The 20,788-nt window shown below is 53.8% G+C and overlaps 1 long non-coding RNA gene across 1 annotated transcript; it reads right to left on the bottom strand.

Annotated features, from left to right (window-relative positions):
- Nucleotides 7,672–18,288, bottom strand: LOC110405519. Its single transcript, XR_002442928.1, has 3 exons — nt 11,315–18,288; nt 9,611–9,823; nt 7,672–9,025 (listed from the first exon to the last, which is right to left on the bottom strand). It is a non-coding gene; the product is annotated as an uncharacterized LOC110405519 (long non-coding RNA).

Raw genomic sequence — 20,788 nt, 5'->3', positions numbered from 1 at the left:
TTGTTCCACCCCCTGCTATTGGCAGGGACACCTCCCACCAGACCAGGCTGCTCAGAGCCCCATCCAGCCCGGCCTTGAACGCCTCCAGGGTGGAAGCATCCCCAGCCTCTCTGGGCAACCCGTTCCAGTGACTCACCACCCTCACAGTAAAGAATCTCTTCCTGATATCTAGTCTAAATCTCCCCTCTTCCAGTTTAAAGCTATTTTCCCTTGTCCTGTCGCTACACGCCCTTAGCATGATGGTCTGGTTTGTAAAACAGGGGTGATGCAGTATGGAAGTAGGAAGATGGCCCAACCACCTTTTGCAGTGTAACCAGCAGCCCGCGTGCCTCTGCCTGGCTCTACCTGCGCGTCCTTGGGGGGACCACTGGCTTCGTGTGTAATGAAAAAAGCACGCAGCCTAACAAAGGCCCAAAGCCATATGGTTCAACATCTGATTTGTTTCAAGTCGCTTAAGTGACAAGCTGAAAACCCTCCCTTTCACATATGCTTAGGAGTTGGGGTGTGGATTTCTCCAGAAAAAAAAAAAGCCTGCTGCCTGCCTTTGAAGGCAGGGCTCTGCCTTTGATGTAGTGGTGAGCGAGGAGGTGGCCGCGTGCTGCGGCGCAGCGATGGCTCTGCTCCCTCCCAGGTACCTGCCCCGCCGCCTTATTTACAGCTCATACAGAAAATGAGAAGCAGAGCCTTACAAAGCGCTGCTAATCCTGACCAGGCCGGGTTTATTGTAATTTGAAGCACAGTGTGTGCGCTGTCATATCTACTCCGCTGTTAAGGAAAGGGAAACTTTTCACTCTAACAGACCCAAGGGTCAGGTGAGGGCACAAGTGGGCACTTCTGGCCCTGAAATAGCTGCTTCTGGCGGCTGCCCGGGGCAGATTTCCTTGGAATGGGAAGACGAGCAGTGTGGGGTGTGACGTGCAGCTCCTGGGGCTTCGGGCTGCTGCGAGGAGCTGCAGCTGTGGCCATGGGGAGCTCGGTGCTTGGGGCAGTTACGAAGCCTGCAGGAAATGAAGATATAATAAGTGATAGGAATGGTTACACCACAGGAATAGCTCAGCGCGAGAGATGTTGGGGCAGGCCCTTGGGACATGTCGGGGCCTTCCTGGGTGTGCAGGAGGGCAGGGGGTGATGTCCTCCTGCAGCACGGCCGTGCCCAAACGGAGGCAGAAACAATGGCATTCGAATCCCGACTTGGACAAAGCAACGAATCTAAGTAACATGGGCCTTACTGCGAATTGAAATTTGAATCTAAATTTCAACAAGCGCTGCCGGTCGCTGCTTCCTTTGGTATTGGCAGCCCCACTCCTTCTGCCTGGCTCCCTCACCAAGTGAAGCAGCGCTGTAAGCAGCCTGAACCTGCTGTGCTGTAGCGTGGCTGCACAGCCATGCACTACTTGTCCCACACCAGGTCCAAACCCGGTGCTGTGTCCAGGGCTGTGCTCTGCCTTTGAGCAGCAGCTCTCTGTTCTGTAGTGTTGGCACTGAGCTGTGTTTGCCTGAGGGGGAAAGGGCCCTCCCTTCTGGTTATTACATTGTCTGTCCTGAGTTGAAGAGTGTGTTGCAGCTGAAACGCTGAAAAAGGCACAGAACGCGGAGCTGCTAATACAGAGCTAGAGCAGCAATTTGGTTTGCTATCGCACGGTAAATAAGAGTTACCTGCTATTCTTTGATCAGCCTTTTTTTTTTTTCTGTTGCGAACTGGATGTGTTGACAAATTGTGTCACCAAAAAGAAATGCAAAGCTTTGATGAAATGAAAGGAAACGAGCGCATGCTGGAGGCTTGAAAATGCACCTGGGGAGGCTGGGTGGGATTCAGTGTGGCTGGGGGTGCCTGGGAAGTGGCTGGGATGGAATCAGAGTGCGCTGGGGGCAGCGCCTGTAAGCGGGTAGCAATGGGCACTGCAGTGCTCTGTGATGAGGGAGCAGCAAGGGATGGGGGCTGGATCCGTGGCTTTGCAATGGGAACTGTGTGAAGCTTCAATAAAATGCCAGCAGAGGTGCTGGAAGGGTTTGGTGTCCTGGGAAAATTCTAGGTTTCTGTGAACTGTTCCCCAGAATGTTGGATAACACCAAAACCGAGAGGTTTCTGCATCTGCTTCTCGAAAAGCTTGACACTGGTGGCGGGTGGAACGAGGTGCCACAAATGAGCAGGACGCTGGGGAGCACCACTCCGGGCAGCTGGAGGCACTGAGCTCCCAGCACTGAGCTCAACCCAGAGGCTCCGCTCTCCTCCTCCAGCCCCAGGCTGTGGCAGCACACATGCTGAAGGCTCTTCCCTGAGTTTTCCAAGATATGTTACTCTAATATTTAGGGATTTGTCTAAATCTGACTCGCTGCCCGGCTGGGGGCATGGACATACTGAGACGGGCAGGGCTCTTCTCCCTTTGGCTGCTGTTGGTTTGTGAGCACCAGTGACCTCTCCTAGCAAATCTAACAGCACTTTGTGTCACTTCTGGGTTTGTCACTTCACCTTAATGAACACTGATTGATTAATTAATCAGTGTTAGTGAATTTATCCTTTACACAGTCATACACTCAAGTTAGTAAGAACAAAGCCTAGAGGAATGACGCAGAAATCTTTGCCATGTCTTTGCAGTGGTTGCAGCGCACGAAGCCCCAGGAAAACGCAGCTCAGTTAAATCCCTGTGTGGTGTGGGAGAAGCCGTGTCACGGAACAGGACTGTTCCTGCTGAGGAAAACTGAGAGATGTCCTCTGCCTGTGAGAACATTCAGGAAATCATCCTTTGCTGTTTGTGTCTAGTTGCTGGATGTCATTTGCAAGGCGCATTCTGTGTTGAGCACTCCCGGGTCAGGCTGGTGCTTGAAGGCTGTGGCAGCCCAGCAGGAGTTACGCGTGCACAGGCGGGTCAGCGCTGCCTGAACGTCCCTTCCCGATGCCATGTGCTGGGACAAACAGCGAGTGGAGAGCAGCAGGGCGTCCCCAGAAGGGCTGAGGATGTGGCCAAACAGCGCCTGGCACCAGGTGCCAGGGTGGAAGTGGCTGTGGTTCCAGATAAGGTGTCAGGTGCAGAATGGTTCTGCTGGGAAACGCAGGGCGGCTGGCGCCTGGCTGGAGAGCGCTGGGGGAAATGCTGCTGGGGCTTCTGTAACGTCCACGCACCTTTCAAATGTCTCTTCTAAAGAGTTAATATAAATTACAAATGATCCGTTGACACTGGTATTTTTTTCTCTTGCCTGCGGATACAGAAGGCCGATCAAATAACTTCACGCTTGGCCAAAGTGGGATGCTCTGAGCTAAATGCCTGCTTTGTACCACAGGAGCGGGGCTGCCGCTGTGCTGCCGGCACATTCTTACACACTTCATTGCTGGAGAAAGTGGTTTCTTCACATCCTAATGCAATAGGTGCATGTATGTATGGAACTGAGAGTGATAATTACACCGGTCCTTTCTTTTTCATTGGAAGTTGACAGTTGACAATCGTGCGTAGGTGCATTACTGCATATGCTGCTTCTATCCTGAGGGACCTTCTTCTGCCAGTCTGAGGGCAGCTCTGCCCAGTGCTTTCAGTTCTCACTGCCTTGTCTTGAGCACAGACGTGGTAATTTGAAAATGTGGGTACTGGAAAACTTGAAGCGCTAAATGGGAGCTCAGCTGGAATGACACTGGTGTAGGTAGGGGCACGCGCTGCTCCTTCCCCAGGACATTTCATCCTGCCTTGTGCCAGGAGCCCGCTCTGAGCATGTTCTGGTCCCCAGCCCCATCGGGTGACACGGGCAGGGGACCACCCTGCAATCCGGCTCTGCACCTCATGGCACACACATACACTCCATCCCAGGCTCACCCATGCGTTTGAGCACAGTTTTGCTGGAGCTCTGCCCATTTTTCACCTGCACGGGTCCTCAGCAAAAGATGTGCATCCATTTGTTGAAAACAGCTGAATCAGAAGTGGAACATCTGCCCAGGAACAAACGTTCTGACGAGGCCATGGGTGGCAAAATACTCTCTGTGGTACTTTTTTGCCCGAGGCATCTCCCTTTTGCTGTCAACATAATGCATCATCTGTCCGGGAGCAGCAGCAGTGAGATGGGATTACTGACAGCTTCCCCGCTTCTTTATTCCTTCCCTCTCATCACAGCCACTGCACAGCATGGGGAATGGCAGAACATGGAGCTCCTTTGCTGGCTCTTTGCTCAATTAACCTACGCAGGGCTGGGGACTGCCCTGGAGGAGGATGGGGATTAGCCCTTAAATCCTTCTGATCCTGCAGGAGTCCTGCTCTGCTCGGGGGCCTTTCCACGTGTGCTGAGTGCAGAGGGGTCCCTGGGCTCCTTCCTAGGGGCTGGGAAAGGGAGCTGTGGGGAGCCCACCCTCTGTGCCCTGGGAGGTGCTGGGGCTGCAGGAACAAACGCTTCCACCCAAGGAAAGATGCACTGCTCCGTGTGAGCTTCGCTGCACTGCTCATGCAGGGCAGGTCTCTCTCCTCCCCTCGCCTTAAGGTTTGCACCTTTGCTTTGTCTGCGTCTGCTGGATCTTGCAGGAAAGTCTTTGGAGTGGAGGTCACAGCTGTGCAGGAGCTGAGCACCTTTTGCTGTGGATAAAGGGCCGGAGCTGGCGGGGGGAAGCCTCTGGGGTGCTCTGGTGATGTGAAAGGCCCTTGAAGGAACCCGACTTCAGGAGAAAGCCAGGAGGGGTAAAACGGTCCGTGACCTCTCCGTGCTGGCCTGATTGGAGCTTGAAAGGGAGCTCTGAAGCCCTGCTGCTCCTTGCTCGAGCGGTGACCTCCTCCCTGTGAAAGTTAATTCAGCCAGGAGCAGCCTGAAAGCTCTCAAGATCCGCATCTGTAAGGGACAGGGACGGCCCTCAGCCCTCAGGAGAACAGCAGTGCTGCAAGGGAAGGTCCGGGAGAGATTTTGCAGCTTCCTGGAGTTATCTCAAACCTTCATCTCCACATGCAAAGGCTCATATAGACTTTGTATTCTATTAGTGTAACACCGAATGTCCTCGTTCTTCAGGTATTTATAGCAACTTACACAGCTCCCATAATAGCTTTTGTGGCTCAGCACCTCACAACAGAGTGCATTGTTATCCCCTTTCCGCGGATGTGGAATTAGGGCACACAGATGCAGCCATTTCTGCTGGATTTCCCATAACCCAGAGCAGTGCCCTGGCCCCACGATGCTGTGAGATGCCCCAGATGTGAGCAGAGCCCTTGCTCTGTGCCTCAGTTTCCCCATCCACAAAGGGTGTGTTGTAACAGCTTAACCCTCACGCTGAAGTGGTATAAAACTGAATTATTTTTCTGGTAACATTATTTCTTGCACCCTGATTGTGCAATCAGCATGGTGCTCTTTTGCATGATGATGAGGTGGTGATGTTATGCTGCAACGTATGAATTAAACTCTTCAGTATTATCCCCTACTGACAGAATAACTCAACAGTGGGAATGGAGCTCACACTGCTCCTGGATTGGGTTGGGAGCTCTGGGAAGATGGGTCCCCCCAATACAACCGAAGTTTGGCGTTGCAGAGACGGCGTTCCATAATGTTTCCATTAATGCTGCCATAGGAACGCCTGCAGCTCGCAGCCCCTGCCTCTCGTCCTGCTGGTACTGAACACACGTGTAGCCGTGTGCCTGCTCCAGCAGGGCTGCAGCACAAAGCCGTGCCTGCTCTGAGGGACTGTGCTCCGGCACATGTACATCAAAGGTCTGTGAAGCCTTCGGTGGAGATGTGCTGCGCAGATGGGAGCTGAGAAAATGGGGAGGTACGAATGCAGGACCCTATAAGGATTACATTCAGTGCAGTGCAACACTTCTCTATGGCCAGGGCCTTAACGTGCTCTGTTCCATGATGGTAATTAGCTGGATGAAGTTGTACTGATGTAAGCAAAAGTAATAACGAGACAGTTGCAATAAATGCAATGAGCAGCGCTCGCTCCGTGCCAGCTGCAGAGCTTCGGACGCGCTGGGCACACGGGGCTGGGGGTGCTGGGCAGCACTTGGGAAGCCAGATCTGCCAGCTGTGGGCTCTGTGGCACCTGCTGCCCCAGGCAGGCACCGCTGGGCCCGGGGCTGGGGGCACCCCTGTGCAAGTGGGGACCTGCAGGGCAGTGCCAGCACTTCTGACCTGCAGGAGACAAAGGAGGAAAAGGTGAAGCAGCCAGGGCAGCAGGAGAAGGAGGCTCAGATTACATCTGGGCTGCGTTTTAATTGCATTGTTGAATTCCAGTTTCTAACTCCCCGAGACGAGACATCAAATAGAGTGTTAGGATTGCTCGAAACCAAGCTGCAAGTCTGAACATCAGAATGCCTATTACGCTTATCTGTGACCTTTTTAACATGAAAACCGCCGTATTATCATTATTTTTACATCTTCGCCTTATTATTAGGCTTCTGAACTCTGCTGCAGCTTGATTTATGGAAACTGCTTAGTCACTGGCACCGGTGCTGTGCTGTGAGGGAGGGATGCTCCGTGGTGCCTTGGCAGCCCAGCAGCTGCCGTTGCCCGGTCAGCCCCGTGCCCTCGGCTGCTCACTGCCTGGCAGCCTTCCTCTGTGCAGGCTGCGGGGGAAACGACCCCGCTCCCAGTTAACGAACCCCTGCCATCAGCCGGGTCGCACTGGCTTCGTTCTTTGCATGAAAAGCAAGCTTTCATTCTGCTGCGTGCTTCGCCGGGAGCTCTGCCCTGGATTTTAGGCAGGTCGTGTGCTGGTGAAGTTGAGGTTTGGGTTTTGGAAGAAGCACCTTTGGTGACAGAAGCAAGAAATGCCGTCAGAGAAACCTCCTGCTTTATTCTGGGGCACTGCTGTGTTTGTCCCCCACTGCTCGTGGAGGTGCAGGCACCCAGCACAGGCTGGGATGGAGCTGTGGGTGTCCCTGCTCATGGCAGGAGAGTGGGACCCAGTGGGCTTGGAAGGTCCCTTCCAACTCAACCATTCTGTGACTCTGTGGCTCTCAAAGCCCAAACAGGGAAGGGTTCTGTGCTGAGCCATGCGCTGCTGTCCGTGACCCTGCTCAGCCAAGCTCACACCCATAGCAGACGCTGCAGGACAGGCCCTTACATGACAGTGTTCGTCCTGGGTTTCACATACACGAGACCATAGTAAGTGCTAATAATTGACTGCAGTCTGAACAAACCAATTACAAACCTGTTTCTCACTGTTATTTGCTGCGTAATGACTGTGCTGAGCTCTTCATAAAGCAAACACAAGATCCCAGACCTCAGCCCCACACTGTGCGTGCCTGCATGGCTCCGGAGGGACGGCTGCTCCTCTTCTCCTTGCTCACACCTCGCTGCGCTGCGGAGCTGCTGTCCAGACCTCAGCAACAGGCAAAAGGAAAGGGATAGCAGATCCCAACCGCCTTCACCCCAATGGGTAGGGGTAGGTGGGTAGGTTTGAGGCTCGCTAAGGAACCGTGCCTCTTTGCAGCACGCTGGGGTCTTGGAGGTCCAAATGGGACAGCCAAAGAACACCCATCGAGTAAGGAGCTTAGCCTTCCATTTCTTCTGCACTGGAATAAGCCATTGTTGAGCATTTTCAAGGAGCTACCAGTAGTAAAACAATAGTGCTGCTTGGCAGAGTTTAGTGGACAAAAAGAGGCAAAGATATAAAGTCCTGAAGTGCTGAGAGCAGTTGGAAATAACGGATTAGTTCTTCTCTCCTGACTCAACGCCTTTATTCTTTCAGACATGATTTTTTATTGCCCGCGCTCCTGTAATGCGTTGTGGTGACTCAGTGAAAGGTCTGCAATAATGTTTCATTGCTGGGAAGTCACCAGATAGCCACAATTCATCGCCCAGACTCACGCGGTTACCAGCGCTTAGACTATACCCAGAAATGGGCCGTAATCAATAGGGGGGGATAAAATAAAGAGCTGGGGAAAGCATTGCGGAGCATGTACTGAGGAATTACACACCCAGAAAGCAATGCTCTGGGCACATTCTGGAAACTGGGAATGACACGAGGTAGCTGGTGCTGTATATCGCTGCTCGATGGGACAGCTGCGGCTGCTGCAGCGTACTTCCACCTTTCTATTCCCATCGAGCACCCCGGGTCCTGCTCGCTCTGCACAGCAGCAGGGCTCTGTGTGCTGCTGAGGTGCCCCTTCCTGGGGACCTGACTCGGTGTGCTCTCTCAGCAGGGACACCTGAGGGCCACGAGCTAAGCTTGGCTTCCTAACAAACCTGTCGACTTAAGGCATTTGGGGGCATAAATCCAACAGATCCGCGTTTTGCGGAGCGCAGTGTCAGCCAAGTCCCTTTTGCTAAAAGGAATTCTATTCTAAAGCAAACACAAAACACGGCAAAACTGGGAAAATATAAAAAACGAGAGCTGGCTGTACAGCATCGCGCAGCCCTGTCCCGGTTTGGATCCATTTCTCAACTATTGTCTGCTTCCAGCCCAATAGTAAAGTCACATTTATTTACTTGGCTCCAGTGCGTTAATGAAAAAGCCACTTAACAAAACAAATAGAAGGAAGGACATTTGCAACCAATTATGGTATTGCTGATCAGTCAAATTGCGCTGGAAATTACATGTTGGAGTTCATTCGAGGCAGCCGATCAATTACCTGGTAGCTTGGCATCGGCGCGTGGTATCAACTTAATAAATCAATTTAATTTCAGCCGCTGCGCCAGAATATATATGTATATTCAATATGACATCAATATTATATAATGATGGTTGGAACTAATTGGCCGAGCGCTGCGCCTTCTTATCTGCTTTGCAGCCCCGCCGCAGCCCGGCGGCGTTCCAGCGGGCCCGGAGCAGTGTGGAATTTGGCTAGCTGTTCTTTAAATACACCCCTGGGCACCATTTAAAATGGTGTTTTTAAAGCCTTTCTTTTTTTGCGACCACAAGGGAAGTTCTCACTCCAGCCCTGTAATTCAGGGCTGGCCCGAGTGCCGGCGCGCTGCGATGGGAAGGCGCTGCCGCTTTCCTCCAGCAGCAGATGCACATCGCCGTGGCTCTGCGCACAGCTTCCTCTTCTCGCTTCGCCGGGACATTTCGGCTGCCGTAACGCGGGCTTGGTTTGGAAGTGAAGGCTGAAAGGAGCAGTTTCTCCTGGGAACAAAGTTTGCTTTAAGCATAGAGAGAGATTTCTGAAACGCGTGGGGCTGGAGTGCAGGGGTGCAGGGGCATGAGGGGGCCTCGCTCGGAGCTGGGCTGCAGGTGCTTATGAAAAGCAGATGGAAGGGCAGCCCCTGCCCGAGGCCTTGTGTTCTGCGGGCATTCATACCCATGGGGACCAGGATATAAAGGCACGGAGGGCGAGGACCTTCCTTGGGTCGTGGTGGGTAACGCTTCACTGAGAGCAGAGAGAGGGAACAAGGAGAGCAGGAAGGAGAGGGTCAGCCCATCCACCACCAGCTCATAGGAAGGGCAGCGCTGTGTGGGATTGGGGCACAGCACCCCAAATGCCTCCTGCTCTCTGCAGACAGGGGCGGCTGATCCATGCCCCCGCGCTGCGCTGCTCCTCCAAACAGCCCCGGAGCACCAGGAGCCCACTGCAATGGCAGCATGGGAAGGGTGGGAGCGGGGATTTATTTGGGCTGCTCTGCTCTGCAGCCCTGTTGCAGTGTTTGGGAGATATTGGAGTATTATCCAATTTATGTTATGATTAGTGTGTATTTACTTTTATGTCATTACCACTCATGGTAACTTGGCATCACAGAGCGTGGCTCTCACCCTGGCTTTTCACTCTGCCAAATGCTTCCTCATCTGACAGCGGCTTCACACAGGTGAGGCTTCTCCCGACAGTTCCAGAACTTTCTAGCAGACAAACACTATGAGAAACTCTTGTCTTGCGGTGGTTTATCCTTTCCGACTCTGGCCATCACTCGAATCAGAAATGGCAGTGGTCTGTGGAAGAAAGAGTAATAATTAAAAAATAGATGCTTACTTGTGTTTTTCCAAACCACCAGGCCAGTTTGCCCATTCCTGAGAAAAGACGCAATCAAGTAACGCTGTCCTTAGTGTCCGCATGCAGAATAATGCCTAGATCGGGTTCGGACCGTCAAACACAGATGACAATCCGCTGGCCTTTCCTCTGCCCAAACCTAGCAATGTTAAGAAGAACTCTTGTTTGCCTTCGTTTCTTTGCGTGGCTTGAGAAAATTTTCTTTTTATATCAATTTCTTTCAGGCGAGGGCTCACAGCCGCGATGCAGAAGCGTTGGATGCGGATGGAGGAGTGGGGGCTGTGTGTGCACGCGGTCGGGCTCGGCGCGTGCCCCGTCACAGCGTGGTGGGATGCGAGGGAGGCGCGAGACTCTGGGTGCAGAGAAGTCAGCAGCAGCACTTCCTTCAGGTTTCGTTTGCTGTGAGTAATGCAATAACTCAGATTCTTTCAGGAGCAAACGCTGACGTCTACAAAGCAGCTCCTTCTTTCTGGTTCTCTTCAAACTGAAAGCCATCGTCACACTGCCTTAACTCTCACCCGCCCCAGCGGCGACTGCCTCTCTCTCTGCACAGAACCCTGTATCACAGCTTTGGGTTTGGGTTGGCGTGTGTTTCCATGCAGACAGGACAGACACTGAGGAGCGATGCGCTGTCTCCTCCCATTCCTCCCAGCCCTTCCACCTGGGGTGGGGAGAATCAAAGAATATTAGAATGGCCTGGGTTGAAAAGGACCTCAAAGATCATTGAGTTTCAACCCCCCTGCTGAGTGCAGGGTCACCAACCACTAGGCCAGGCTGCCCAGAGCCACGTCCAGCCCGGCCTTGAATGCCTCCAGGGACGGGGCATCCACAACCTCCTTGGGCAACCTGTTCCAGCACATCAGCACCTCTGAGTGGAGCATCCTCCAGAAGTGCACGTGCTGCTCAGGTTTGGGAACACCACTGGGAGCGTTGCTGGGAGGTGGCACTGTGGGTCAGGGTGCTCTGATGGAATGGGCAGGCAGTGGCTGTTAGCAGGGAGCAGCGGGTCCGGGCGCTCGCTCCTGACACTCCTCTCCCAGGCAGCGCTGTGGGCATGCCAGGAGCTCTCCCCATACCTTACAGAAGTCGCCATGTACATGCATGTGCTCCTACATCCTGCGACAGCTGCTGCTGCCGCTCAGCAGATGGCTGGGGCTGAAGTGAGGGTGATGAAGTGAAGGGACGCGGCTCCCGGTGCTCCAACAGAGCAACTCTGCAGGGACAGCATCTGCAGGGACAGCATCTGCAGGGACAGCATCTGCAGGGACAGCATCTGCCCGGCAGCACAGCGCCAAAGCCCGAAGCTGCTCTTTGCTGCGGAGCGCAGGTGCCGCAGAGGGGTGGCTATCTCCGGCAGCTCTGCGCTCAGACGGCTCGTCCCGCGATCCCACTGCCAGCACGTTTGCACAAGAAGGCAACTGGGTGAGTAATACCTGCTCTGCAGACGTCGAGAGCTGGAAGCGTTTTGCGGTAAACCTGTTGCTGGGAGGACGTGCTTTAGTCAGAAAGCCAACGATGAAAGCCCGTGTGGCAACATCTGTCCTTTGAAAGTGACGGAGCCCAATCTCCTGTACAAGCAACTGTGTTATTATCAGAATAACTGATCTCACCAACACGCCTAACAGCGCTGCCTGCACGAAGCGGAGCGGGCGCAGCCTCGTTGCCTTCTGCTCGCGCTGCTGAGAATCCGAACCTCGCTCCGGCAGCGTTCTGCTGCTCATTGCAGCGTGCTTCTTACGTGGAGACAGCGATACCGGTCCTTGGCTGGAAAGTGTTATTAAAGAGCCACGCTGCGCTGCAGGTGGTGGTTGTGCAGGCTGAGCAGCGCGTTTGCTGAACTTCCTCGAGGAAGGTGTGCGTCTGCACAAGGGGGAAAAACGAACTGCAGGAGGATTTTCTCGTATGTAAGCGGAGGAAATAAGTTATCTGCGAAACAGCCGACAGCTTTTAGTTACTGCGAAGATCTGAATCTCGCTCCCAGTTTCACATCATGATAAAATCCAGGCATTTCGTTAAAATGATAACTTGATGCTCCCGAGGTTTAATTACTGCCACTCTGTAATCAGAATCAAATGCAGTCTGCAGCTCTGAGCTTCGAGGAGAAACGCAGCTCTCCACAAAGCAGTGGGTAAAAGGAAGGTGCATGCTTGGCATGTGCTCAGGTTTTGTGCTCCCTTCCACAGCTGGACTTGCAGCTCTGCTTTTGCTGAGCATCCCACCAAGTGATTTTACTCATCGTTTTGCACATCGGGTTTTAGTGAGCGGAGCCGTTACCCCCAGCCCAGCCCTTCCCTTCCCTTCCCACAAGAAGCAGCACGCTTTGCAGCCAGCCCCTCCTGGCTCGGGGAAGCAGGAGATGCCCTATTAACAGTCCTTGCACAAACACAGCACTGGCCCGGCCGCTGCCAGCACTTTCCATCCAGGAGCAGTATTTGTTTTTCCATGCTCTTAATCTTATAAATTGAATGGGAGCTGATAAAAGGGACTTCCTGAATATTGCGAAACATTCGGTGTCTGTCAGGATGGAAGACAAACAAACCTGACCTTGAACTTGGAAGGTTTCCCCGGAGCAGGTAGCAGTTCCAAAAGTCCCTGCGAGCTGCAGCTTCTCTCGGGAGTGGCCTCGGCCCCCCCAGCCCCGCGCTGCAGCCGGAGCTCCAGATCCCTGCTCCAGAGGAGGAATCCTGTCCATATCTGGCATCGTTTTGCCTCCAGGGATTAATTAAAGGCTTTTTCAGTTTTTCTTTCAATCCTCACAACATTCGTCTCTGCCTCACTGAATAGGGAAAAGGGAGAGGCATTTTCTCTGGTGAATCACCAGGCTGTTTCAATTTTCAGTTTTACATCGCAGTAATATTTTGCTCCTAGGGGAATACCACAGGAAGGCCCAGCTCCAGCCTCTCAGCATCACAGCGTCATGTCACTAACCCGAGCTGGAAATCTGCAAAGTAAATACTCCCTGCGCTTAGTGGTAGTGCCCTCCTTTCCTTCCTGCTCCTTTCCCCTCTCCTTGAGGCAGTGGGGGGGCTGCAGAGAGCCCCCGTGGGCTGCGGTCTGGGGCCCCATGCACAGTGATGCTGCAGGAGCAGGCGAGTTTCCTGCATCCCAGGAGCTGCTGGGACTGAGCCCTGGGAGCAGCGCAGCTCTGGAGCAGCAGAATCCTGCCCGGCTCGGGTTGCTGCTGTGCTGCTGGATGCAATGGGGAGAGAAGAAGGAACCCAGCCCTGGGGGCTCCCTGGCTTGGTGTGTATTGTCTTCCCTCCCCCTGCTTCGTCCTTTCTGGTCTTTCCAAGAGCAGCATCCCAAGACACGTGGAGCCTTCCAAGCACGTTTCCAGACACCCAGTGCTGGAGGAGCAGGGTGCTGAGCGAACTCCTGGCTACTGGCTCTGACATGCACTGTGCCCCTCCTGGTGCCCCCCAGCTCCTCTGGTTGCACCGCTTGTCTTCTGACCCCATTGCATATTCCAATGTGGATTTCAGCTGCTTAGACGTGATTATTTTAAACCCCTTCTATCTGATTACCAGCAGCCCAGCCAGGGCAGAGATGCTGCTTCCTCGGGGATCCCCAGCAGCATCGCAGGAGGATTTGCCTCAGCCGTGCTCCTGGGGGGCTTGGCCAGCGCTGCGGGGACTGTGCGAGCCTCGGGGGACACTGCTGAGCTCCTCGTGCTGCATCCTCACACGGCAGAGGGTTTCTTCCTCGCTGCCGCGGGTGTGCAGGGGGACGGCACTGCTGACCCCGGCGAGCATCAGCACAGGGATGCTTCTGGGAGCGGGGTGATGGCCAGGCCGGGCTGCAGCGGGTCAGTAAGGAAACGATGCAGCCCCGTGCAGCCTTCCCAGCGCTGCCTCACTCCTGCTTTTAGGTTTCCTATTGTCATCCTAAAGCTGTCCTCCTCCTCCCCCTTCAGCGGGCTGCGGGAGCCTCCAGCTGGCCCGGGAGCTTATCAGCTCTGTCTGGCTGAGTGTTAACAGCTATTTGCATAAGTACCTGTCCCCATCATATGCTGCTCTGTTTTGTGGTTCGCTGGATTTGTTTATTTTTGCTCGGCAGCGAGGCACTGTGCGCCCGACGTGTGCCCAACACCCCAAGGGCACACGCCGTCCCCCTGATCACCCTCTTCCGTGCGCCCATAGGACCTGCTTGAAAATGAAACGTGAAACTTGCTGGGTCTTGTTTTCCCCTGGCTGTCAAGATTAAAACTGAAGTCCCCTTCTTTCACACCTTGACAGCTGTCCTTGTCTGGAGGCTGCTCCCAGGAACGTTTATTGCAGGGGAGGCATTGCACCTGGCAGGTGGCTGCGGGTTGGGCTCCTGGCTGCTTTCTCCCCAAGATCCCTGCAGCCCTTTCTGCACCCAGGTACACCCAGCGCAGCCTGCACACCAGCCCTGGGCACAGCCATCGCCCCAGCCCTGCTCCCAGCACCGCTGATGACCACAGAGTCACCTCCCCAGGTAGGAGCCAAGTGCTCCTGTTTCTGCTCATTAGCTCCGAAAGGTTTTTCCATCCGTAATAAGAAAGTCATTAATATTAAACTTTCATTGCCAGCTCCAACTGATTTGAAGATTATGACCACTGTAAAAGGGGAATGCATCGCATATGCAATTGTTAAAGTCCTGGCATGCAGTTGTTGCCTTGACAGTTGTCTGTCATCCCTGGAGCTCACCAGAAAAGGGCTCAGCAGCCCAGCAGCACTGGGTAGCGACTTATTTCCAAAGAGCAAAGGTAAACTTAAATCAATGGCTGCAAAGGGGCTGTAATCCTATCCTACAGGACAGCTGACTTAATGAGTTTTCATCCTGTCCTCACTGTGCTGTTCTACAAATGTGTTGTGCAGCTCCGAGGTCCTCTGTGCTTGCAATGCTCAGGGTGAGATCTTTCCCAGCAGTACCGAGGAAGAAATTCTTTCCCCAGTGGGGGTGAGGTGCTGGCACTGCTGCCCAGAGCTGTGGGTGCCCCATCCCTGGCAGTGCCCGAGGCCGTGGATGGGGCTGCGACCCAGTGGTCTGGTGGGGGTGTCCCTGCCCATGGCTTGGAACTGGGTGGGCTGTCAGGTCCCTTCCAACGGAACCATTCCGTGATTCTGTGGTTCTGAATGCGGCCCTGGAAGCAGTCCTGCCTGTTCATTCAGCCACCCAGCTGCTCCTCGTAGGTAAAAGTCGTTTATTTTAGACGCTGCACCTGCAGAATTGTGTATTCCCAATGTGGCTCCCATTCGTCATTTAAAATGCTTTTGGCAAAAGATCCCCTGAGCAGCGCCTGGTGTGCATCGCTGCTCTGACAGCGGCAGCGGACAGAGAGAAGTTTGTGGAGAAAAACGAATAATTCAGCTCAGCTCGGCACATCCAGTGTGAGATTCTGACGCGTCGCCTGGGATGCGATGTGACAGGGGCAGGCTGCAGTGTGCTCTTCCATGGAGGGAGGTGAGCGGAGGAAATAAACAGCAATTTGCTGCGAATGCGGCTGCTGCAGAGGACCAGCGGGTTACATTGTCCAAAAGAAAATGCAGTGAGCGGCAGAGGGAGAAAATAGGGAAGGGAGAGAAGCGAGCAGACAATGCAGCACAGACCGTAGCTGGAAGAGGAGCCGAGCCTTGCAAGGACGCATTCATGAAGCCAGGAGAGGGGCATGGGAATCTCACTCCTTCTTTCAGAAGAGCGGTGCCTGAGCTCTCAGCTCGGGCCGTCCCAGTGGCTGCTCTGGGGTGGGCACAAGCTGAGCAGACGGGATCAGCAGCTTCATGCTTCAGAGGGGCCCGAGGTGGAGATCCCGGATCCGAGACCTCATTGACCGCCCCTCCCCAACGGCCCCTTGTACCCCGTCCTCACAAACAGTGCTGCACCTGCACACCTGGATCCAGGCCTCGATCACTGAGAGCTGCTCCGTCCTTTGAAAACCAGATCCTGCATTTGTGCGACAAAACGTGGCTTCAAGAGCCAGCCCGCAGGCACCGTGTGCTAACACGTTGCACCACGTCCTGCCTACAGCCAGACCTGCTCGCTTTTCTCCAAAATCAATCTCGTATGAAGCTGGAAGTCTCAAGAACCACCTCACTCCGCATCCCTTCCTTTCCTGCCTGGTGCTGCCCCAGCACTGAGCTGAGCCGAGCATCCATGGCCTGCTCACAGCTGGCCCCGGGAGCAGCCCCTCAGCTCCTTATTTATGAACTTGGGATGAGATAATGGTTTTCCACTTTGAAAAGAAAGCTCTCTCCTTCAACATTTATTTTCCATAAGTGCCTTGGCATTTATATTGCAACAGGAGACTATTCGGTGACATTACCTGATAAATATCGCGTTATGCAGCTGCAATTTACAATGCATATATTTTTTACAGCGCTTCCAAGCTAAATTAAATGCTTCTAAAACACGGTACTTACGGAAAACAAGTGTGTGTTGGAACGACTCTGTTTTTCAGGGTACACTATTTTTTTTAAGCAGCAGATACCATCTTTCTCCTGTCAGGCAGTAAATTATGCACTTGCACTTTCATAAACTCCCCCCTTGGGAACTTAGTCAATGAAATGGAAATGTCTTTTTCACACCCTCCAACTCCAGAGAAATACAGCGAACCAGCTAACTTGGTTATAAACCCAGCGTCTGCAGGGAATCCATGGAGCGCCGATTAATTGCGGTCCCGGTGCGTGCATTGTTTGGCATAGGATGCGCTCAAAGGCGCGTTGAATGGTGACTCGTATCTTTAACCTTTTCTGTTTGTTGGTTTGTTTGTTTTAATTGGGGGGTAATTGCGTGTTCTGTGAGGCAGAGGGACCCGCAGGAAGGGGCTGCCTGCTGCACACAGAGCGGGATGCAGCCGCAGGAGGGGTAAACCCAGGGGGGTTCTGGGCAGTGCTGAGCACCAAGGGGCGGGTTTTGTGAGCTTGAGTGAGTTTTGGGCTAGCCCTCCAGGGATGGGCTTTGTAATGCTGTATCTGCTTGGGGTTGTTTTGTCGTCGTTTTTTGTTTGTTTGTATGTTTACAGTTTATTTGGATGCCGAATTTCCAGCTAGTGGAGGTAACTGAGAATGCAAACCAAATCTCTCTATCCACTGATCCGCCAAATCAAATTCTCCTGTAAGAGCAGCGTTTTTCCTTGGCTTCAGAGAGGAAAAGAATTGTGCAGAATGACTGACAAAGCAAAAGGATTCGTTTGTGTGATAGCCCTAGCAGCCATCTCGCCCTTGATCTTTCTGTTGTTAGTTTATTCTCAAAGATGGGAGCGATGATTATTATAACTTAGAACGGAGCTTGCTCTTTTTCCTTCTACTGCATCTGCTTGCTATTCTCCTAATTAACACATATTTTAATAAAAACTTGATATCCCAATTATACCTGGGGTCTTGGCGAGCCCCACCTGGGGTACAGATGCAGCGAGATGTGCGCACCTCTGTGCTCCCCCCGGGCCGTGTGCTGCCCTGCTCCTTGGCAGGAGCTGAGGTCACAGGCCAAGGGGTCACTTTGCGTTCTCCTGGCTACTGGAAGAGGATATCTATGGGAATAAGTGAGCAAACACGTGCTTCTGAGGGTCTCTGTGAGCTCTTTGTCACCAGAGCTGGTCCTCCCGTGCGCCAGGTGGGTGCAGCAGGTGAGGAGCGGGCCTTTGTCACTAGCTAACATAGGGCTGAATAGATCATTTCCAGAGGTCTCCAAAATAACACTGAGTTTTCATTCCATCTGGGGACCTCTCACACTCCCTTGGACCTGGCTGGCGTAGCAGATAATGCAGGAACCCAGCGTGATGGCAGCGAGGCACCTGGCCCTTCCTCTCCCATCTGCACAGAAAGTTTTCAGGGCTCCCAAGTCCTCTTGACCAGTTTTACCCAACACAAGTGTTCTGAGATGAACTCTTACACAGGATGCCCCATCCCTGGAGGTGCTCAAGGCCATGGATGGGGCACTGGGCACCCCAAGCTGGAGGGCACCCGGCCTAGGGCAGCGCACTGGGACTAGGGCATCAGCCAGGTCCCTTCATGCCCAGCCGTTCTATGATTCCATGGTACTCTCATTCTTCGGAAGCTTGAGCAGTTCTGTAACCACAGCTGTACACTGAGCCCACTCACCCACGAAATCAATGTATTCCCTACAGGTTGTGCCGCGCTCTGCTCCCTCCACAGCCCAGCAGCAGCCCCGAGGCGATGGGAGCAGCGGCACCATGGTGCTTCGGGGGGGACCCTTGTAGGGACAGCACTGAGCCCTGCGGGTTCCTTCACTTCAGCATCTGATAATTGAACATCGGCGCTCCATGTCAAAAGGTTGTCTATTTTTTCCCTTAGGTATGCAAAAATAAGCACTGGTGAGTGAAGATGAAAGGAAAAGGTTGCTGGCTCCTTCCCCGGAGATCGTATTTCTTACTTGTTGCATAACTGCTTATTTTAGCATCAATCAGCTGAGGCTTTGTTGTGTAGACAATTCTGTCCCTTTAGAGGATTTGTGCAGTATTATTTCTCCCCAAATGCTTTTTTTTGTTGTTTTTATTATTAGATGTATTTCTTCTCTCAGCAAGCGCCAACTGACAACACCGTGTCCAAGCTCTTCATAACGCTGCCCGCATGGCATACTACGTGCTATGAAACAGAGCACCATGCAAGGAACGTTTGTGGCCTTTCTGTAGTAGAACCACCCACCGGGTATAAGCCCTGCGTGTGCTCTGTGTGTTACACATCCATGTTTGCATACAAATTTGGTATCAGCGGGCATATTCCGTAACCAAAACCTGTTAAGCGATCAAATGCTCAAAAATGCAAAGTGTCAGAATTCTTGGTGCGGGTGCAGCTCCACGGAAGCCCATTTGTTGAAGCAGGGAACCCTTCCACCGCAGGTTTCCCTCCGTGCCCCTGGGCTGTGCAGTGTGTGGGATGGGCAGCGAGGGGCTCAGCGCTTTGGGCGCGTTCCAGTTGCTCTGCATGCGCTCCTAGGCCTTAGCTCAGCACATTACACCACTCACAGCTACAGAAAATGCAGTTCCAGCGTCTCACTGGGCAGTTTTAGAGCCAGATGAAGGCGCTCATCTTCTGGTCAGGGACGTGGCTTAGTGGGCATGGGGGTGAGGGGTCAGTGGTTGGACTAGGTGATCTTAGAGGTCTTTTCCAACCTTAATGCTTCCATGGTTTGCGTTGAGGCTTTGCCTAAGGGGCACGTGGGACCCACGGCGTGCGACCAGCCTGCACCGCTTTGCAGCTCTGCATTTTGACGTACTGGAACATCCTTTAGGGTATCGTCCAAAATCCCTGCAGAAATGGCCACCGGGGGGGCTGTGGGGCTATGGTGCTGCCCGGGGAAGCCCACAGGCTGCCCTGAGGACAGAAATATTAATTTTCCCATTGCTTCTCCTATGCTGCTTTCCACTACACTGCATCAGTGCTGCACCAGTCTGCTCATCCTCCCCAGGCACCCGCTATGGAGATGGGTCGGGACGACACGTGGGTGGATTAAGGTCAGTTTTGACTAATTCAGGGCACTCCTGAGCAGCAGTGTCTCTGTGTTCCCAGAGCGCTGAGCGTGCTCCAGCACTTCAGACATGCAAGCACAGCACCCACTGCTTCCAGCTGCACTACGGCGGGCGTCAGCAGTTCGGGCTGAAGGCTTCAAGCTACGCAACCCTCAGCACCTCCACGTTTGTTTTAATGACTTTGTTAGCAGTGCCCCTGTGGCAAGGGCAAGGAGAGTCCTGTTCCCTGGGACAGTCCCTGCTGTGCAGCCCAGCTGTGCCCTGCAGCCCTCACCTTGCTGCCGGGGCAGCTTCTGGTTCTGCAGATACGACGGGATCTAGTGGCTGCAGGTCTCCTTTCTGATTTACCTACAGAGCAGGTCCAGCACATGCATGCATTGTATGGAAGAGCGCGACAGTGCAATTCAGAACCGCATTAGGATTATGAGAAGCAAATAAAACCACCAAAAAACTCTATACAGAATGCCTCAGTTTGGGCATTCCCAGTGTTCTGGCTGCATGGCATGGTGACTTCACACTTCCCAAGGGCAGCAAGGGGATTCCCGGGGCACTGGGAGCCTGCTGAGGTGCCACTGCTCCCTGCCACTAGGAAAGGCTTCTCCCAGCCAGTGCCTGACAGTCCCCATTCTTCTCTGGGGCCGCATCCCAGTGAGGAGGCTCCCCAGAGAAGATGACAGCATCTTATTTCCAAATCAGAAATAAGCAGAGCGCTGCTCCATCTATGGGGAACTGAGAAATCTCCTTTGTTCCCCCGGTCTCCCCACGCCATGTCTCGTGGCCATCCCCTGCACCTCCAGGCCCACCTGCTGCCCACCGCCCCCCGGCCTCCCCCAGCCCTCGTGCTCCCCCCTTCTGCCATTCACTCTCCTTTCCACCCACTTCCTGCTTCTCATCCCAATCCGGGGTGCCTGGGGCTGCAGGTGCCCCCCGAGCAGCTTTTGGGAGATCCCAGCAGCCAGGACCAGGCGTGTTCACAGCACGCATTGTGAGCTGCTCTTCTGAGAGACCTCCGACACGACCAGTTTGGGTGGCTTTATCTAAAAGGCCATACAAGGCTGCCTCGTGGTGCAAGTCAGGGCTGTACTTCCAGAGCTACAATCCTTAAAAGATGGTAATTAAACGCAGCAAGCCCAGCTGTGACCAAGGCAGCGCTCTTCTCCTCCTCTTCATCCTTGGAAGAGCCACCGGACTTCAAACGATCAGAGAACGCCCAGCGCGGCTTCCCGAGACAGAACGCCGCAGCCCAATGAATGGAAGTTTGGGAAATTCGGGCACCTGGCGCAGGGGTGCTCGGCTCGGCGGTCCCAGCGCTCTCCCCGCGGGCGGCTCGGGGCTGTGGAGCTGCCCGCTACCGCAGAGCTGCTGGCGGACGGGGAGCCGAACGTTCACCTCCCGCTGGGGAGCAGTGCCGGACCCCTCCCGCACCGTGCTCCTGCCGGGTGCTCACAGCGCGGAC

The sequence above is a fragment of the Numida meleagris genome, chromosome 12 (assembly GCF_002078875.1).
Source record: "Numida meleagris isolate 19003 breed g44 Domestic line chromosome 12, NumMel1.0, whole genome shotgun sequence".
NCBI classification, from domain to species: Eukaryota; Metazoa; Chordata; class Aves; order Galliformes; family Numididae; genus Numida; species Numida meleagris.
The sequence above is the reverse complement of the archived record's forward strand: the minus strand, read 5'-3'. Positions and strand labels throughout refer to the sequence as shown.